The sequence below is a fragment of the Nerophis lumbriciformis genome, linkage group LG20, assembly GCF_033978685.3.
Source record: "Nerophis lumbriciformis linkage group LG20, RoL_Nlum_v2.1, whole genome shotgun sequence".
Lineage (NCBI taxonomy): Eukaryota > Metazoa > Chordata > Actinopteri > Syngnathiformes > Syngnathidae > Nerophis > Nerophis lumbriciformis.
The window spans coordinates 39,542,999-39,560,341 of NC_084567.2; positions in this window are offsets into that span (position 1 = coordinate 39,542,999).

A 17,343-nucleotide genomic window follows, 5' to 3' on the forward strand; every position below is an offset into this window, starting at 1 on the left:
AAAAATACAATAAGGTGCAGTAAAGCAAATACTTTGACAATAAAGACATATGTCAAATATAAATATACACATTTTATTCAATAATAACCAAACTTTGCATGTAGCAGCTTTGAAAAAATATATAATTTTAAATTCATAAATGTGTTTCAAACATCTTTGATGTGATGTGTTCTTTTATTTTTGTAACGCGAGCATGCCAGATTGTTCAAAACAATAAAATAAAAGTTTTACATGGAGCCCCAAAGTGCAAAGTTCATCCCATCTGATCCTAAATGAGCGGCAGCAGCGTCACTTGGTTTGTGCGCAAACAAGGCAAGAGATGAAATATTAATGCCATGTGCGCAATTGTTTAAGTGCCCTAAATGATCCCATTTGGAAATGGATTGTTTCCATGCTCGCCTTCCTGGAGGGTGCTGGATGCTCGCTCCTGTTGCAGGCGGGGCCCCAACAGCTGCTGACCGGCCTTGGAGCTGCCTGCAGGCCGGGGATCAGCGAGGGGACAGCTGGTCAGCGGCACCGCGACCCCTCCCTCTCGCTCTCCAACCATCCATCCGTCTACTACCCCCTGCACACCGGGTGTGTGTGTGTGTGTGTGTGTGTGTTCTTGTATTTCTACCCTTCTTGAGACATCAATAAGGAAAAGTAGCTTCCATCTGAGGAGCGGTGAACAAGTTAGGACCGAACTCATGGTCCCAATATGTAAAAACCTAATAAAGAATGTCTCATTTGCACCCCTAGTGGTGAAATCTATCAAAATGAGGGTGGTCCCAAAAAGGAGGTTTTTTTTTCAAATTGACTGTGTGTTGCTTTTAAAAATGCTCCCAATCTGGTCAACATATGAAATAACAAGTGTGTGTAAGAAATTGAAATGCGCCCCCTCTGGTCAACATATGAAATATCAAGTGTGTGTAAGAAATAAAAATGCGCCCCCTCTGGTCAACATATGAAATAACAAGTGTGTGTAAAAAAATTTAAATGCTCCCCCTCTGGTCAACATATGAAATAACAAGTGTGTGTAAACATTTAAAGTGCTCCCCCTCTGGCCAACATATGAAATAATAAGTGTGTGTAAGAAATTGAAATGCTCCGCCTCTGGTCAACATATGAAATACCAAGTTTGTGTAAAAAATTTAAATGCTCCCCCTCTGGTCAACATATTAAATAACAAGTGTGTGTAAAAAATTAAGGTGCTCCCCCTCTGGCCAACATATGAAATAACAAGTGTGTGTAAAAAATTTAAATGCTCCCCCTCTGGTCAACATATGAAATAACAAGTGTGTGTAAGAAATAGAAATGCGCCCCCTCTGGCCAACATATGAAATAACAAGTGTGTGTAAGGAACTGAAATGCTCCCCCTCTGGTCAACATATGAAATAACAAGTGTGTGTAAGAAATTCAAATGCTCCCCCTCTGGTCAACGTATGAAATAACAAGTGTGTGTAAGAAATTGAAATGCTCCCCCTCTGGTCAACATATCAAATAACAAGTGTGTGTAAAAGTTTAAATGCTCCCCCTCTGGTCAACATATGAAATAACAAGTGTGTGTAAAAATTTGAAGGCTCCCCCTCTGGTCAACATATGTAATAATAAGTGTGTGTAAGAAATTGAAATGCTCCGCCTCTGTTTAACATATGAAATAACAAGTGTGTGCAAGAAATTGAAATGCTCCCCCTCTGGTCAACATATCAAATAACAAGTGTGTGTAAAAGTTTAAATGCTCCCCCTCTGGTCAACATATGAAATAACAAGTGTGTGTAAAAATTTGAAGTGCTCCCCCTCTGGTCAACATATGTAATAATAAGTGTGTGTAAGAAATTGAAATGCTCCCCCTCTGGTCAACATATGAAATAACAAGTGTGTAAGAAATTGAAATGCTCCCCCTCTGGTCAACATATGAAATAACAAGTGTGTGTAAGAAATTGAAACGCTCCCCCTCTGGTCAACATATGAAATAACAAGTGTGTGTAAGAAATTGAAATGCGCCCCCTCTGGTCAACATATCAAATAACAAGTGTGTGTAAAAGTTTAAATGCTCCCCCTCTGGTCAACATATGAAATAACAAGTGTGTGTAAAAATTTTAAGTGTCCCCCCTCTGGTCAACATATGAAATAACAAGTGTGTGTAAGAAATTGAAATGCTCCCCCTCTGGTCAACATATCAAATAACAAGTGTGTGTAAAAGTTTAAATGCTCCCCCTCTGGTCAACATATGAAATAACAAGTGTGTGTAAACATTTAAAGTGCTCCCCCTCTGGCCAACATATGAAATAACAAGCGTGTGTAAAAAAATTAAATACTCCCCCTCTGGCCAACATATGAAATAACAAGTGTGTGCAAAAATTTGAAGTGCCCCCCCTCTGGCCAACATATGTAATAACAAGTGTGCGTAAGAAATTGAAATGCTCCCCCTCTGGCCAACATATGAAATAACAAGTGTGTGTAAGAAATTGAAATGCGCCCCCTCTGGTCAACATATGAAATAACAAGTGTGTATAAGAAATTGAAGTGCTCCCCCTCTCGGTCAACATATGAAATAACAAGTGTGTGTAAAAAATTTAAATGCTCCCCCTCTGGTCAACATATGAAATAACAAGTGTGTAAGAAATTGAAATGCTCCCCCTCTGGTCAACATATGAAATAACAAGTGTGTGTAAAAATTTGAAGTGTTCCCCCTCTGGTCATATGTGATAACAAGTGTGTTTAAGAAATTGAGGTGCGCCCCCTTTGGCCTCAATTAATAAAAATAAATAAACATAAATATGTATATAGAGACGTACTGTAATAATTTGAAGTAAATAATAAGGATTAACAACTAATTACAGACAAAAAAAATAGCTAAAAGCAGTCTTTTGCTTACAATGTGTTGACTTTTTTTTTAATAAAATTGGGAACAATTTCTCATATTCTTTCTGTTTTTGTAATATTGCAATATTTTCTTGTAAAATTACAACTTTTTTATGTAGAATTATTACGTTTTAATGCAAAATGATGACATTTGTCATATACAATTCAGACTTTTATCACAATATTGCCAATTTTTTTGTTGTTCCTGTAAAACAGTGACATTTTTTTAGTACAATTTTTACTTTTGTCAAGTTTGCTTATAGAATTGTGACTTTTGTCGAGTAAAATTACGACTCTTTTCATAAAAATCGCCAACATTTTAAGCTTTTCTTGTAAAATTGCGACTTTTATTGGGTAAAATTCCAACGTTTATCATAATATTGCACAAATGTTCAGTTTTTCTTGTACAATTTTGACTTGCGTTGAGTAAAATTACGACTTTTATGATAATACTAAAGGTAGGCGTTTTTCGGAGGTCTGAAGTAAATAATGAAGATTAAAAAACAATTCTAAACAAAAAAAATAAAAATAAAATAAATGAACTAAAAGCAGTCTTTTTCTCAACATGTGTCGACTTTTTTCTTATAAAATTGGGAACAATTTCTCATATTCTTTCCGTTTCTGTAATATTGCAATATTTTCTCGTAAAATTATTACTTTTTTAATGTAAAGTTATTACTTTTTAATGCAAAATGGTGACATTTGTTGTATAAAATTCAGACTTTTATCACAATATTGCCAATTTTTTTGTTGTTCTTGTAAAATAGTGTCATTTTTTAAGTAAAATTATGACTTTTGTCATAATTTTGCCAAGTAAAATTCCAATTATTATTATAACATTGCCAACATTTTAAAGTTTTTTTTTTTTTTTAATAAAATTCTGACTTTTGTTGAGTAAAATGACGACTCTTTTCATAAAATGGCCAACATTTTCAGCTTTTTCTTGTAAAATTGCGACTGTTATTGAGTAAAATTCAAACTTTTATTATAATACTGCACAAATGTTCAGTTTTTCTTGGAACATTTTGACTTGCGTTGAGTAAAATTACGACTTTTATGATAATACTAGAGGTAGGCGTTTTTCAGAGGTCTAAAGTAAATAATGAAAATTAAAAAACAATTACAAACAAAAAAATAAAAACATAATAAATGAACTAAAAGCAGTCTTTTTCTCAACATGTGTCGACTTTTTTCTTATAAATATGGGAACAATTTCTCATATTCTTTCCGTTTCTGTAAATTTGCAATATTTTCTCGTAAAAATATTACTTTTTTTAATGTAAAGTTATTACTTTTTAATGCAAAATGGTGACATTTGTTGTATAAAATTCTTACTTTTATCACAATATTGCCAATTTTTTTGTTGTTCTTGTAAAACAGTGACATTTTTGGAGTAAAATTATGACTTTTGTCATAATTTTGCCAAGTAAAATTCCAATTATTATTATAACATTGCCAACATTTTTAATTTTTTTTTTTTTTTTTGATAAAATTCTGACTTTTGTTGGGTAAAATGACGACTCTTTTCATAAATATTGTCAACATTTTAAGCTTTTCTTGTAAAATTGCGACTTTTATTGGGTAAAATTCCAACGTTTATCATAATATTGCACAAATGTTCAGTTTTTCTTGTACAATTTTGACTTGCGTTGAGTAAAATTACGACTTTTATGATAAAACTAGAGGTAGGCGTTTTTTGGAGGTCTGAAGTAAATAATGAAGATTAAAAAACAATTATAAATAAAAAAATAATAAATGAACTAAAAGCAGTCTGCGTGTCGACTTTTTTCTTATAAAATTGGAAACAATTTCTCATATTCTTTCCGTTTCTGTAATATTGCAATATTTTCTCGTAAAATTATTACTTTTTTAATGTAAAGTTATTACTTTTCAATGCAAAATGATGACATTTGTCGTATAAAATTCAGACTTTTATCACAACATTGCCAATTTTTTTGTTGTTCTTGTAAAATAGTGTCATTTTTTAAGTAAAATTATGACTTTTGTCATAATTTTGCCAAGTAAAATTCCAATTATTATTATAACATTGCCAACATTTTAAAGTTTTTTTTTTTATTATAAAATTGTGACTTTTGTTGGGTAAAATTACGACTCTTTTCATAAAATGGCCAACATTTTCAGCTTTTTCTTGTAAAATTGCGACTGTTATTGAGTAAAATTCCAACTTATATCATAATATTGCACAAATGTTCAGTTTTTCTTGTACAATTTTGACTTGCGTTGAGTAAAATTACGACTTTTATGATAATACTAAAGGTAGGCGTTTTTCGGAGGTCTGAAGTAAATAATGAAGATTAAAAAACAATTATAAACAAAAAAATAAAAAAATAATAAATGAACTAAAAGCAGTCTGTGTTGACTTTTTTCTTATAAAATTGGGAACAATTTCTCATATTCTTTCTGTTTCTGTAATATTGCAATATTTTCTCGTAAAATTATTACTTTTTTAATGTAAAGTTATTACTTTTTAATGCAAAATGGTGACATTTGTTGTATAAAATTCTTACTTTTATCACAATATTGCCAATTTTTTTGTTGTTCTTGTAAAACAGTGACATTTTTGGAGTACAATTATGACTTTTGTCATAATTTTGCCAAGTAAAATTCAGATTATTATTATAACATTGCCAACATTTTAAAGTTTTTTTTTATTATAAAATTGTGACTTTTGTCGGGTAAAATGACGACTCTTTTCATAAAATGGCCAACATTTTCAGCTTTTTCTTGTAAAATTGCGACTGTTATTGAGCAAAATTCCAACTTATTTCATAATATTGCACAAATGTTCAGTTTTCCTTGCAAAATTTTGACTTGCGTTGAGTAAAATGACGACTTTTATTGTAATACTGCCAAAATTCTAAGTTTTTCTTGTGAAATTGTGACCTTTTTCTTGTGAAATTCCATCTCATTTTTCCACAAGTTTTTTTTATATTTGCATAGTATGTATATATTATTAATGTTGTAAATACAAATCTTTATATATCTAGAAAGGCTGGTCCTAAAGTGGGAGGCATTTTTTTTGGAGGTCTCGAGAAGGTAACAAATACAAGAATATGTGTGTGTGTGTGTGTGTGTGTGTGTGTGTGTGTGTGCCTAACTTATTTGGGGGTTAAATCAGTTCAGGCAGTTAACGATTAGAACAAAAGACTTTAATAGCTTTTTAATTGAAAGTCGATAATGGTTTTGATACGCATGGCACCTGTTATGCGCGGGGCGGGGCTGGTGGAAATAGACTGGCGAGTTCATGAAGCGGAAAACAGCATTAACAATAAAATGGCGGCTCGGCCTGCGTGGACTGAGTGAACAGGAGGGGACTGGAACCTCCCAACTTGCACTAAGATCGTTTAAGTCCCATCATAAGGATCCGTGTCTGATTCACATAATGACCTACAAAAAAAAAAAAAAAAGAAGGTTATTCTTGCAAAGTGCAAACCTGACAAACCTGATTATGGAAGAAGAAGAAAAAAAAGCCCCCCTGTGTCTTGTTGTGTTTTTTTTTTTTTTGCATGTGAAAAGGCTGCTCCTAAATCCCCCGACTCTTACCACGGATTGTCCCCGGCTCAGGGTTAATGAAGTGCGGATGGAGTCTCGTGGAGCCCCCGACATGTGGAAAAAAAAGAGAATAAAAGAGCCAAAGGATCAGTGACTTTTCTTAATCCTAAGGATTCCTCATCATAATGAGAAAAAAAATATATGACCCCCCCCCCAAAAAAAATTAACATTATGTTGCTGCTTTTTTACACAAATAATTAAACATTCAGTCAGAAAGCAAATTGACCAATTTTGACATTTTTGTGCACAATTTGTACGTCAACAATATTCTTGAAGGTATTTTATTTGGTTGTAATTAAACTCCTTTAAAATGTAGTCGGAAGTACCATCAAGCATACTTGCCAACCTTGAGACCTCCGATTTCGGGAGGTGGGGGGGGGGCATGGTCGGGGTGGGGCGGGGGCGTGGTTGGGGGCGTGGCTAAGAGGGGAGGAGTATATTTCCAGCTAGAATTCACCAAGTCAAGTATTTCATATATATATATATATATATATATATATATATATATATATATATATATATATATATATATATATATATATATATGAGAAACTGTTTATTATTTACCGTCCAGACCTGTCATCCCTCAACAAGCGCAGCAAAATTGTAACAGCATGCCGCCACAGACGGAAACACCTCCTAGGTAACACATGAGCCAATCACCACGCCCCTACGCCAGCCTGTACCCACCCACTCTGTGTCCTATATAAACCATGGTATGTGAATGCTCCCATTAAAATCTCCTGATGATTGAGGGAACCCCCCCTCATGAAACAGGCCTGTAGAGATGAAATAGTCTTGTGATTTTTTTTCCCCACACATACATATATATATATATATATATATATATATATATATATATATATATATATATATATATATATATCCATCCATCCATCCATTTTCTACCGCTTATTCCCTTTGGGGTCGCGGGGGGCGCTGGAGCCTATCTCAGCTACAATCGGGCGGAAGGCGGGGTACACCCTGGACAAGTCGCCACCTCATCGCAGGGCCAACACAGATAGACAGACAACATTCACACTCACATCCACACACTAGGGCCAATTTAGTGTTGCCAATCAACTTATCCCCAGGTGCATGTCTTTGGAGGTGGGAGGAAGCCGGAGTACCCGGAGGGAACCCACGCAGTCACGGGGAGGACATGCAAACTCCACACAGAAAGATCCCGAGCCCGGGATTGAACCCAAGACTGCAGGACCTTCATATATATATATATATATATATATATATATATATATATATATATATGTATATATATATATATATATATATATATATATATATATATATATATATATATATATATATATATATATATAATGTCACCATTTTGCGTTAAAAAGTAATAACTTTACATTAAAAAAGTAATAATTTTACGAGAAAATATTGCAATATTACAGAAACGGAAAGAATATGAGAAATTGTCCCCAATTTTATAAGAAAAAAAGTCGACACATGTTGAGAAAAAGACTGCTTTTAGTTCATTTATTATTTTTTTAATTTTTTTGTTTGTAATTGTTTTTTAATCTTCATTATTTACTTCAGACCTCCAAAAAAACGCCTACCTCTAGTTTTATGATAAAAGTCGTGATTTTACTCAATGCAAGTCAAAATTGTACAAGAAAAAGTGAACATTTGTGCAATATTATGATAAACGTTGGAATTTTACCCAATAAAAGTTGCAATTTTACAAGAAAAGCTTAAAATGTTGGCAATTTTCATGAAAAGAGTCGTAATTTTACTCGACAAAAGTCACAATTGTACAAGAAAACTTAAAAATGTAGGCAACAATCGGAATTTCACTGGGCAAAATGATGACAAAAGTAAAAATTGTACTAAAAAAATGTCACTGTTTTACAGGAACAACAAAAAAATTGGCAATATTGTGTCAAGTCAAGTCAAGTATTTCATATATATATATATATATATATATAAGAAATACTTGACTTTCAGTGAATTCTAGCTATATATATAATTATTATATATATATATATATATATATATATATATATATATATATATATATATATATATATATATATATAAAAGAAATACTTGAATTTCAGTGTTTATTTATTTTCACATATATACACACATAACACTCATCTACTCATTGTTGAGTTAAGGGTTGAATTGTCCATCCTTGTTCTATTCTCTGTCACTATTTTTCTAACCATGCTGAACACCCTTTCGCAGGTACCCAGAAAGGTTTCGAGTACCACCAAAAAAACGGAATCTCTGAAGACAGTATAAAAATCTGTGTTAAAGGTGTACAAATACTGTTTGTATAATAAGCATGTTATTGTTTACAAATGAGGGCTAAGAGTTCAGTACTAAAAAAAAAAGTATGTCCCAGGAGGTTTTCGCGAGAGGCGCTGAATTTCGGGAGTCTCCCGGAAAATCCGGGTGGGTTGGCAAGTATGATCAAGTTGTATTGTAAATACACTCACAGTACACACAATTATAGTACACACAAATATAGTACACCTCCTGTTACTAGAACATTGTTTGTAGTGGGAAGTACTATGGTACATTTTTATGTCACGGTTTGGTTGCGGCTTACTGGGCGGTTCGTTTTCCCGGTATTCAAACAGGCGACTCTGGACAGGACTTGCGGGTAGGAACTTCATTTAATTCTCAAAAAAAACACTCAAAGAGGTCCAAAACAGAAAAACAACCGACGGAACAAAGGTGCCAATCGCACTCGAAACTAAACTTAGCAAAGGCTAGGGGACAAGCAAAACTTACGAGCATGAAGCAAACAAAGAAGCCAGGACGAGTGATCAGCAAAGGCAGGCTTAAATAATGTCTCTGATGAGCAACAGGTGCGCGTCCGGAACAACAGAGGCAGGTGAAAATCATAAGTAGCCATGGTAACAAACTCAGGAGGTGCACAAACAGGAACTAAAGGAGTCCAAAACAAACAGAAAACACAAAACATGATCCGGCACACGGATCATGACATTTTAGTCTACTTTAACCTGCATTATCCTTTCCATCCTTTGTAACTGAGCTACTGTGTGGAACCATTTCCCTTGTGGATCAATAAACTTTGTCTAAGTGTAAGTCTAAATAGCAGACACTTCATGTTGTTCCTAATGTGGCTACAAGTGAAATATTTGTGCAGTTTTATGCCACAACAACCCAAATATTAATAAACATATTTGTATATTTATTATATTTAAATAAATACTATTTATTATTAGTGTTTTGCATTAAGCGCGCCATCCACTTGTCGGTTGAGGTAGTGCCATATTTGAAACAACATGGAACAAAATAAATAGCGGTTTGATGGTTCACGTGTTCGGTTTTGTTGCTGCGGAGCTTTAAGTTCCATGTTTTTGGCCACTGTAACATTACACGTAGTTTGAACAGTAACACTGTGTTTGAATATTTTTGAAAGGGATTCTTTGGCCTTTGAGAATCACCGGTATAGTACATTTTATTATATTTTTTCATTCAATAATTCTAATTTAAAATGTAGTTTTTCTTTTTAAAAGGACGCATGTTAACAGGTTGCTGTTTTAGGGAGTCAAATTAAATTGGTTTCAATTCATTTTAATGGGGGACGTTGATTTGAGATACAAGTGTTTTACATTAAGCGCGCCATCCATTTGTCGGTTGAGGTATTACCTTATTTGAAACAACATGGAACAAAATAAATAGCTAACTGTTTGATGGTTCATGTGTTGGGATTTGTTGCTGTGGAGCTTTCAGTTCCATATTTTTGGCCACTGTAACATTACACGTAGTTTGAACAGTAACACTGTGTTTGAATATTTTTGAAAGGGATTCTTTGGCCTTTGAGAATCACCGGTATAGTACATTTTATTGTATTTTTTCATTCAATATTTCTAATTTAAAATGTAGTTTTTCTTTTTAAAAGGACGCATGTTAACAGGTTGCTGTTTTAGGGAGTCAAATTAAATTGGTTTCAATTCATTTTAATGGGGGACGTTGATTTGAGATACAAGTGTTTTACATTAAGCGCACCATCCATTTGTCGGTTGAGGTATTACCTTATTTGAAACAACATGAAACAAAATAAATATTAAACTATTTGAAGGTTCACGTGTTCGGATTTGTTGCTGCGGAGCTTTCAGTTCCATATTTTTGGCCACCGTAGCATTACACGTAGTTTGAACAGTAACACTGTGTTTTAATATTTTTAAAGGGATTCTTTGGCCTTTGAGAATCACTGGTATAGTACATTTTATTGTATTTTTCCATTCAATATCTGTAATCTAAAAGTTTGTTTTTTTTTTTAAAAGGACGCATGTTAACAGGGTTACAAGTGTTTTGCATTAAGCGCGCCATCCATTTGTCGGTTGAGGTATTACCTTATTTGAAACAACATGGAACAAAATAAATAGCTAACTGTTTGATGGTTCATGTGTTGGGATTTATTACTGCGGAGCTTTCAGTTCCATGTTTTTTGGCCACTGTAATATTACACATAGTTTGAACAGTAACACTGTGTTTTAATATTTTTAAAGGGATTCTTTGGCCTTTGAGAATTACCGGTATAGTACATTTTATTGTATTTTTTCCTTCAATATTTCTAATTTAAAAGTTAGTTTTTCTTTTTAAAAGGATGCATGTTAACAGGTTGGTGTTTTGGGGCTTCAAATTCAATTGGTTTCAATTCATTTTAATGGGGGACCTTGATTTGCAATACAAGTGTTTTGCATTAAGCGCGCCATCCATTTGTCGGTTGAGGTATTACCTTATTTGAAACAACATGAAACAAAATAAATATTCAACTATTTGAAGGTTCACGTGTTCGGATTTGTTGCTGCGGAGCTTTCAGTTCCATATTTTTGGCCACCGTAGCATTACACGTAGTTTGAACAGTAACACTGTGTTTGAATATTTCTAAAGGGATACTTTGGCCTTTTAGAATCACCGGTTTAGTACATTTTATTGTATTTTTTCATTCAATATCTCTAATCTAAAAGTTTGTTTTTCTTTTTAAAAGGACGCATGTTAACAGGGTTATAAGTGTTTTGCATTAAGCGCGCCATCCATTTGTCGGTTGAGGTACTACCTTATTTTTGAATTAACATGAAACAAAATAAATATTCAACTGTTTGATGGTTCACGTGTTTGGATTTGATGCTGCGGAGCTTTCAGTTCCATATTTTTGGCCACCATAGCATTACACGTAGTTTGAACAGTAACACTGTGTTTTAATATTTTTAAAGGGATTCTTCGGCCTTTGAGAATTACCGGTATAGTACATTTTATTGTATTTTTTCCTTCAATATTTCTAATTTAAAAGTTAGTTTTTCTTTTTAAAAGGACACATGTTAACAGGGTTACAAGTGTTTTGCATTAAGCGCGCCATCCATTTGTCGGTTGAGGTATAACCTTATTTGAAACAAAATGACACAAAATAAATATTCAACTATTTGAAGATTCACGTGTTCGGATTTGTTGCTGCGGAGCCTTCAGTTCCATATTTTTGGCCACCGTAGCATTACACGTAGTTTGAACGGTAACACTGTGCTTTAATATTTTTAAAGGGATTCTTTGGCCTTTGAGAATCACCGGTAAAGTACATTTTATTGTATTTTTTCATTCAATATCTCTAATCTAAAAGTTTGTTTTTATTTTTAAAAGGACGCATGTTAACAGGGTTACAAGTGTTTTGCATTAAGCGCGCCATCCATTTGTCGGTTGAGGTATTACCTTATTTGAAACAACATGGAACAAAATAAATAGCTAACTGTTTGATGGTTCATGTGTTGGGATTTGTTGCTGCTGAGCTTTCAGTTCCATGTTTTTTGGCCACTGTAACATTACACATAGTTTGAACAGTAACACTGTGTTTGAATATTTTTAAAGGGATTCTTTGGCCTTTGAGAATCACCGGTATAGTACATTTTATCGTATTTTTTCCTTCAACATTTCTAATTTAAAAGTTAGTTTTTCTTTTTAAAAGGATGCATGTTAACAGGTTGCTGTTTTAGGGAGTCAAATTAAATTGGTTTCAATTCATTTTAATGGGGGACGTTGATTTGAGATACAAGTGTTTTGCATTAAGCGCGCCATCCATTTGTCGGTTGAGGTACTACCTTATTTGAAACAACATGAAACAAAATAAATATTCAACTATTTGAAGGTTCACGTGTTCGGATTTGTTGCTGCGGAGCTTTCAGTTCCATATTTTTTGGCCACCGTAGCATTACATGTAGTTTGAACAGTAACACTGTGTTTGAATATTTCTAAAGGGATACTTTGGCCTTTTAGAATCACCGGTTTAGTACATTTTATTGTATTTTTTCATTCAATATCTGTAATCTAAAAGTTTGTTTTTCTTTTTAAAAAGGACACATGTTAACAGGGTTACAAGTGTTTTGCATTAAGCGCGCCATCCATTTGTCGGTTGAGGTACTACCTTATTTGAAACAACATGAAACAAAATAAATATTCAACTATTTGATGGTTCACGTGTTCGGATTTGTTGCTGCGGAGCTTTCAGTTCCATATTTTTGGCCACCGTAGCATTACACGTAGTTTGAACAGTAACACTGTGTTTTGATATTTTTAAAGGGATTCTTTGGCCTTTGAGAATCACTGGTATAGTACATTTTATTGTATTTTTTCATTCAATATCTGTAATCTAAAAGTTTGTTTTTCTTTTTAAAAGGACGCATGTTAACAGGGTTACAAGTGTTTTGCATTAAGCGCGCCATCCATTTGTCGGTTGAGGTACTACCTTTTTTGCAACAACATGAAACAAAATAAATATTAAACTATTTGAAGGTTCACGTGTTCGGATTTGTTGCTGCGGAGCTTACAGTTCCATATTTTTGGCCACCATAGCATTACACGTAGTTTGAACAGTAACACTGTGTTTTAATATTTTTAAAGGGATTCTTTGGCCTTTGAGAATTACCGGTAAAGTACATTTTATTGTATTTTTTCATTCAATATCTGCAATCTAAAAGTTTGTTTTTCCTTTTAAAAGGACGCATGTTAACAGGGTTACAAGTGTTTTGCATTAAGCGCGCCATCCATTTGTCGGTTGAGGTACTACCTTATTTGCAACAATATGAAACAAAATAAATATTCAACTATTTGAAGGTTCACGTGTTCGGATTTGTTGCTGCGGAGCTTTCAGTTCCCTATTTTTGGCCATTGTAACATTACACATAGTTTGAACAGTAACACTGTGTTTGAATATTTCTAAAGGGATACTTTGGCCTTTTAGAATCACCGGTTTAGTACATTTTATTGTATTTTTCCATTCAATATCTGTAATCTAAAAGTTTGTTTTTCTTTTTAAAAGGACGCATGTTAACAGGGTTACAAGTGTTTTACATTAAGCGCGCCATCCATTTGTCGGTTGAGGTATTACCTTATTTGAAACAACATGGAGCTTTCAGTTCCATGTTTTTTTTCTAAACCAATTGAGATTGCTGTCGCTCGCTCATAATGTGGAAGTCAGGCCGATGGGGCAGTGCAATAGCCTTGCTCAAGGGCACTTAAACAGTGCTTCAGCAGCAGACTGGAAACAGCCACACTATTAGGTATATTTGCTGAAATGTGTTTTTATTTGGGTTGAAGAGGTCGAGAAGAAGAGCGAGCCTCATGTGACTCAGCAGCCTGGCGGAGCTTGGAGGAGATGAAGAAGACGATGAAGCGTCGAGTGGAAATGATGGCAGCGGCCAGACAAAGCCTGGAGGTACGCTTTGGCCGCGAGGAGGACGGCCGGCCCCTGCAGACGGCGGGCGGGATAACCCCACTAATCATTGGCCCAATATGGTGGCGTGGAACTACAACTTGGGTCAGGGGTGCGGGGATTGACATCCCAATCTCCGCAAATAATGAAAGCTTTCCGCTCGGATCAGACGGGAGGGAAGGCTGGAGATGATGATGATGTGAGGAAGGAGATGGAAACCATTCTCAGTCCGAGCGGTCGGAAAATGCAGAAATACAGACACTAATCCAACCATATTTTATAATCATAATTATTACTATATTTATACTACATATGTACTTCACAAAAAAAGGTGAAATAACTTAAAACATGTTTTGTATTCTAGTTTCTTCAAAATAGCCACCCTTGAAGAGGTAGTCACCTGAAATGGTTTTCACTTCACAGGTGTGCTTGAAGCTCATCTAAGACGGACTGATGCAAAGTGGAAAAGTGTTCTGCGGTCTGGCGAGTCCACATTTCAAATTGTTTTTGGAAACTGTGGACGTCGTGTCCTCCGGACCAAAGAGGAAAAGAACCATCCGGATTGTTCAAGCGCAAAGTTGAAAAGCCAGCATCTGTGATGGTATGGTATGGTATGGTGCCCAAGGCACCATTAATGCTGAAAGGTACATACAGGTTTTGGAGCAACATATGTTGCCATCCAAGCAACGTTATCATGGACGCCCCTGCTTATTTCAGCAACATATGTTGCCATCCAAGCAACGTTATCATGGACGCCCCTGCTTATTTCAGCAAGACAATGCCCAGCCACGTGTTACAACAGCGTGGCTTCATAGTAAAAGAGTGCGGGTACTAGACTGGCCTGCCTGTAGTGCAGACCTGTCTCCCATTGAAAATGTGTGGCGCATTATGAAGCCTAAAATAGCACAACGGAGACTGTTGAACAACTTAAGCTGTACATCAAGCAAGAATGGGAAATAATTCAAAAATGTGTCTCCTCAGTTCCCAAACCTTTACTGAGTGTTGTTAAAAGGAAAGGCCATATGTAACCATACTTGCCAACCCTCCCGGATTTTCCGGGAGACTCCCGAAATTCAGCGCCTCTCCCGAAAATCTCCCGGGACAAATTTTCTCCCGAAAATCTCCCCAAATTCAGGCGGAGCTGGAGGCCACGCCCCCTCCAGCTCCATGCGGACCTGAGTCCGCTTTCCCACAATATAAAGAACGTCTACAGTAAAGCAGTCCGTCTGCCGTAAACAGCAATGTTGTGACACTCTTAAACAGGACAATACTGCCATCTAATGCATTTGATGAAAGCACTTTTGTGCGTGCCACACAGCAATGCATCATCAGAGAGGGTGTTCAGTATGGTTAGAAAAATAGTGACAGAGAATAGAACAAGGATGGACAATTCAACCCTTAACTCAACAATGAGTAGATGAGTGTTATGTGTGTGTATATGTGTAAATAAATGAACACTGAAATTCAAGTATTTCTTTTATTTATATATATATATATATATATATATATATATATATATATATATATATATATATATATATATATATATCCGCCTTCCGCCCGATTGTAGCTGAGATAGGCTCCAGCGCCCCCCGCGACCCCAAAGGGAATAAGCGGTAGAAAATGGATGGATGGATGGATGGATATATATATATATATATATATATATATATATATATATATATATAGCTAGAATTCACTGAAAGTCAATTATTTCTTATATATATATACATATACATATATATATATATATATATATATATATATATATATATATATATATATATATATATATATATATATATATATATATATATATATATATATATATATATTCATCCATCCATTTTCTACCGCTTATTCCCTTAGGGCTCGCAGGGATATATATATATATATATATATATATATATATATATATATATATATATATATATATATATATATATATATATATATATATATATATATATATATGAAATACTTGACTTGGTGAATTCTAGCTGTAAATATACTCCTCCCCTCTTAACCACGCCCCCAACCACGCCCCCGCCCCAACCACGCCCCCCGCACCACCTCCCGAAATTGGAGGTCTCAAGGTTGGCAAGTATGCATGTAACACAGTGGTAAAAATGCCCCTGTGACAACTTTTTTACTATGTGTTGCTGCCATTAAATTCTAAGTTAATGATTATTTGCAAAAAAAATAATTACGTTTCTCAGTGTGAACATGAAATATCTTGTCTTTGCAGTCTATTCAATTGAATATAAGTTGAAAAGGATTTGCAAATCATTGTATTTTGTTTTTATTTACCATTTACACATCATGACAACTTCACTGGTTTTGGGTTTTGTAGGATTCTTAACGCACCAAATAGGGTCAACATGCCTTGAAGAAGACTAATATCAAGGTAATTCCAACAGGTCAAGACAGCCATAAAACTGGCACCATTTAAAAATCCACACACAATAAGTTCACAATTTTACAAAAATAATACCAAAGGGAAAAAAAAGTAAGGACTGGAGACGGGATAAAGAAATTGGTCGACAGGACGTCGGTACCAGAGGTGGGTAATGAAAGCTGTGTTGCACAGCAGGGGGCCGGTGTAAGCTACAAGCGCATCCGATGACAAGAGATTATTCAATCAATAAGTTGTTGTTACCACAGGCCTCGCTGCTCGCTCACGCTACAGCCCTTTCAGCCAGATGACATGGCATTAAACCAAAACCCCAAACACCCCTGAGGCCCTGACCTCCAGCGAGCAAGCAGACATTGAAACACCTCAGGGACCAAGACCACGAGCTGCAGAAACTAATACATTTCCACACAAGGCATGTTCAAGAGGCTACTTTAAGATCCTTTAAAGGGGAACATTATCACCAGACCTATGTAAGCCTCAATATACAGGTAAAAGCCAGTAAATTAGAATATTTTGAAAAACTTGATTTATTTCAGTAATTGCATTCAAAAGGTGTAACTTGTACATTATATTTATTCATTGCACACAGACTGATGCATTCAAATGTTTATTTCATTTAATTTTGATGATTTGAAGTGGCAACAAATGAAAATCCAAAATTCCGTGTGTCACAAAATTTGAATATTACTTAAGGCTAATACAAAAAAGGGATTTTTAGAAATGTTGGCCAACTGAAAAGTATGAAAATGAAAAATATGAGCATGTACAATACTCAATACTTGGTTGGAGCTCCTTTTGCCTC